Below are 5000 nucleotides of genomic sequence, written 5' to 3'. Positions count from 1 at the left end.
TCCAAGAATTTCACCTCTAACGTCGCAATACGAATGCCCCCGCCTGTCCCTATTAATCATTACCTCGGGTTCCGAAAACCAACAAAATAGAACCGAGGTCCTATTCCATTATTCCATGCACACAGTATTCAGGCGGGCTTGCCTGCTTTAAGCACTCTAATTTGTTCAAAGTAAACGTGCCGGCCCACCCAGACACTCAATAAAGAGCACCTTGGTAGGATTTCAACGGGGTCCGCCTCGGGACGCACGAACACGCACGAGGCGGTCGCACGCCTTCGGCTCGCCCCACCGGCAGGACGTCCCACGATACATGCCAGTTAAACACCGACGGGCGGTGAACCAACAGCGTGGGACACAAATCCAACTACGAGCTTTTTAACCGCAACAACTTTAATATACGCTATTGGAGCTGGAATTACCGCGGCTGCTGGCACCAGACTTGCCCTCCAATAGATACTCGTTAAAGGATTTAAAGTGTACTCATTCCGATTACGGGGCCTCGGATGAGTCCCGTATCGTTATTTTTCGTCACTACCTCCCCGTGCCGGGAGTGGGTAATTTGCGCGCCTGCTGCCTTCCTTGGATGTGGTAGCCGTTTCTCAGGCTCCCTCTCCGGAATCGAACCCTGATTCCCCGTTACCCGTTACAACCATGGTAGGCGCAGAACCTACCATCGACAGTTGATAAGGCAGACATTTGAAAGATGCGTCGCCGGTACGAGGACCGTGCGATCAGCCCAAAGTTATTCAGAGTCACCAAGGCAAACGGACCGGACGAGCCGACCGATTGGTTTTGATCTAATAAAAGCGTCCCTTCCATCTCTGGTCGGGACTCTGTTTGCATGTATTAGCTCTAGAATTACCACAGTTATCCAAGTAACGTGGGTACGATCTAAGGAACCATAACTGATTTAATGAGCCATTCGCGGTTTCACCTTAATGCGGCTTGTACTGAGACATGCATGGCTTAATCTTTGAGACAAGCATATGACTACTGGCAGGATCAACCAGGGAGCTGCGTCAACTAGAGCTGAGCAGCCGGCCGCCCGGGAGTGTGTCCCAGGGGCCCGCGCGAACACGCAAGCGTCCGCTCAATTATTCTGCAAACAGGAGGAGGCTGAGCTCCCCTGCACAATACACCTCGAAACCCTCTCAGGTCCCGGCGGCGCGCAGCGCCGTCCTAAGTACTTGGTCGGGTTCGAGAGAGGCGCAATCGCCCGGAGTTAGGCGAGTAGACGCTTTAGGTGCGACCACCCGTGCTCCCAACTGAGCTTGCCGCTGCCGACAGAGGCCCGGGAGCGTGCTGTCGTGGCATTGCCGGCGGGAGACAACACGCGCCACCTACGGTGACCGGCAGCTCCAACGCCAGCGCCACAGAAGGGCAAAGGCCCCACGTGGGTGCCGAAGCGAACTCTCCCAGCACAGCGCACGTGCCAACACGTCTGCACAACTGCGATACAAACCACCAGCGAGAACCGCTGGGGCGACCGAGCAGCAGACGGCGTCGCGGCGCCGAGTGCCGGGCGGCGGCGCATCCTCAACGCACACAGTCCTCAGTCGGACCAGCACACTGCAGATGTCCACCGCGCTTCGCACCGGGCCCGCGAGGACCCACTTTGGCCGCCCGGCGCCGCGCGCAGGGTGCCCCGGCGCGCAGCTGCGCCGCCTGCCGCGTCCGTCGGCCGGCGCGCCTGCCACTGGGCGCCCCCACCAGCCGGCTGTAGCGCGTGCGCCCACGCACCGCGCGGCCAGCACGCCGGGCGGCCCCCCCTCACCGGCCGGGGACGGTCCCACCCAGCCACCGCCGCGTATCGCTTCACACACAGATTTGCCCTTACTGATTTACCTCCAGCAACAACAACCGCACCACAATGGGTTTACCAGTTGTTCATTTGCGTAACGTCACCAGCAAACGTAGACGTCCATCCCAGTTTGCAAATGCAACGATTATTGCATACCTGTCTGTTAGGTGTCACGACACACTACGTCTGCCCACATACACGCAACAAAATGTGCACGACTAGAGAACACGTGGGAGGTGGCCCCCTACGTATGCGATGTCCATTACGAGACCGACTGTCAACCAGCATCTGTACCATGTCGCAGATGTGGAACGCGGTGCACCATGCTATCACACTGTGTGAGAAGAGACGACTACGTTTGAATACACGCGCCACTACATCAACAGACGGCTCATGCTGATCGCCATCCAGGGCGTCCGTTAATCCCACACGTCTCTATGGCGTACCACACTGCAATGTAGCTGTTATGGGGAGACGGCACGTGGCTGAGTGCACAACATTTGGACCGTATGGTTCGCTGTTGTTGGGCGCAGTCGTTGTACGGTCACACATGTGCCACAGCGTATCATGCAGTACATACGGACCTATGTGCAGTACAATGTGAGGGTTAAGCTTACGACATCAGCGGACAGTGGACACAGGCCGTACCACGACGTAGACTGAGCGCTTCGACATGCGAATGCCAGTGAACAGCTGCGAAGGGCATTGAACACGCAAGCACCTGAACGACCAGCGTGCGAAGGCAGGGGGGAGGGTGGGGGCGATGTACATCCTGCAGTCGTCCACATTACAGTGTACAGCGGGAGCATGTAAAAAGTAAGCAACACTTGCGAAGTGTTGAACATGAAACGATACACAAGAGGGTGGGCGGTGCGAGTAGCGAACTATATTCAGAGGGTTGTGGTTAGACAACACTGGATTAATGTAACGTGTCATATGCCAATTACAGAGCAGGTTAAGGCACAACTTGGGTTAGGTTAAGGCACAACGTGGGTTAGGTTAAGGCACAACTTGGGTTAGGTTAAGGCACAACGTGGGTTAGGTTAAGGCACAACGTGGGTTAGGTTAAGGCACAACGTGGGTTAGGTTAAGGCACAACGTGGGTTAGGTTAAGGCACAACGTGGGTTAGGTTAAGGCACAACGTGGGTTAGGTTAAGGCACAACGTGGGTTAGGTTAAGGCACAACGTGGGTTAGGTTAAGGCACAACGTGGGTTAGGTTAAGGCACAACGTGGGTTAGGTTAAGGCACAACGTGGGTTAGGTTAAGGCACAACGTGGGTTAGGTTAAGGCACAACGTGGGTTAGGTTAAGGCACAACGTGGGTTAGGTTAAGGCACAACTTGGGTTAGGTTAAGGCACAACTTGGGTTAGGTTAAGGCACAACTTGGGTTAGGTTAAGGCACAACTTGGGTTAGGTTAAGGCACAACTTGGGTTAGGTTAAGGCACAACTTGGGTTAGGTTAAGGCACAACTTGGGTTAGGTTAAGGCACAACTTGGGTTAGGTTAAGGCACAACTTGGGTTAGGTTAAGGCACAACGTGGGTTAGGTTAAGGCACAACGTGGGTTAGGTTAAGGCACAACGTGGGTTAGGTTAAGGCACAACGTGGGTTAGGTTAAGGCACAACGTGGGTTAGGTTAAGGCACAACGTGGGTTAGGTTAAGGCACAACGTGGGTTAGGTTAAGGCACAACGTGGGTTAGGTTAAGGCACAACGTGGGTTAGGTTAAGGCACAACGTGGGTTAGGTTAAGGCACAACGTGGGTTAGGTTAAGGCACAACGTGGGTTAGGTTAAGGCACAACGTGGGTTAGGTTAAGGCACAACGTGGGTTAGGTTAAGGCACAACGTGGGTTAGGTTAAGGCACAACGTGGGTTAGGTTAAGGCACAACGTGGGTTAGGTTAAGGCACAACTTGGGTTAGGTTAAGGCACAACGTGGGTTAGGTTAAGGCACAACTTGGGTTAGGTTAAGGCACAACTTGGGTTAGGTTAAGGCACAACTTGGGTTAGGTTAAGGCACAACTTGGGTTAGGTTAAGGCACAACTTGGGTTAGGTTAAGGCACAACTTGGGTTAGGTTAAGGCACAACTTGGGTTAGGTTAAGGCACAACTTGGGTTAGGTTAAGGCACAACTTGGGTTAGGTTAAGGCACAACGTGGGTTAGGTTAAGGCACAACGTGGGTTAGGTTAAGGCACAACGTGGGTTAGGTTAAGGCACAACGTGGGTTAGGTTAAGGCACAACGTGGGTTAGGTTAAGGCACAACGTGGGTTAGGTTAAGGCACAACGTGGGTTAGGTTAAGGCACAACGTGGGTTAGGTTAAGGCACAACGTGGGTTAGGTTAAGGCACAACGTGGGTTAGGTTAAGGCACAACGTGGGTTAGGTTAAGGCACAACGTGGGTTAGGTTAAGGCACAACGTGGGTTAGGTTAAGGCACAACGTGGGTTAGGTTAAGGCACAACGTGGGTTAGGTTAAGGTAGAAATTGCGTTACATTGCGGTACAAATTGCGTTACATTGCGGTACAAATTGCGTTACATTGCGGTACAAATTGCGTTACATTGCGGTACAAATTGCGTTACATTGCGGTACAAATTGCGTTACATTGCGGTACAAATTGCGTTACATTGCGGTACAAATTGCGTTACATTGCGGTACAAATTGCGTTACATTGCGGTACAAATTGCGTTACATTGCGGTACAAATTGCGTTACATTGCGGTACAAATTGCGTTACATTGCGGTACAAATTGCGTTACATTGCGGTACAGATTGCGTTACATTGCGGTACACATTGCGTTACACATTGCGGTACACATTGCGTTACACATTGCGGTACACATTGCGTTACACATTGCGGTACACATTGCGGTACACATTGCGTTACACATTGCGTTACACATTGCGGTACACATTGCGGTACATTGCGGTACACATTGCGGTACATTGCGGTACACATTGCGTTACATTGCGGTACACATTGCGTTACATTGCGGTACACATTGCGTTACATTGCGGTACAAATTGCGTTACGAATTTGGTTAAGTTAAGGTGCAAAATGGGTTAGGTTAAGGTGCGAAATGGGTTGGATTACAGTACACAACGTGGTAAGAGAGTGTGTTGGGGGGGGGGGGGCCGAGGTTCGTTGGTAGTGATCATTGTAAGTGAATGTCTGAGGCAGCTTCAGTATGTCACAGCAG

The 5000-nt window shown here is 52.5% G+C and overlaps 1 non-coding gene across 1 annotated transcript in view; it reads right to left on the bottom strand.

Moving 5' to 3' along the window:
- Nucleotides 1–1013, bottom strand: part of LOC126138133 (small subunit ribosomal RNA) — a 1909-nt gene extending 896 nt beyond the window's left edge. The window contains exon 1 of the ribosomal RNA XR_007528153.1: nt 1–1013. This exon is cut by the window's left edge and continues 896 nt beyond it. This is a non-coding gene — a ribosomal RNA (small subunit ribosomal RNA).
- Between the last annotated feature and the right edge of the window lie 3987 nt (nt 1014–5000).

Source organism: Schistocerca cancellata, unplaced genomic scaffold, assembly GCF_023864275.1.
Source record: "Schistocerca cancellata isolate TAMUIC-IGC-003103 unplaced genomic scaffold, iqSchCanc2.1 HiC_scaffold_651, whole genome shotgun sequence".
NCBI classification, from domain to species: Eukaryota; Metazoa; Arthropoda; class Insecta; order Orthoptera; family Acrididae; genus Schistocerca; species Schistocerca cancellata.
Note: the sequence above shows the minus strand (reverse complement) of the source record. Positions and strands in the feature narration are given on the sequence as shown.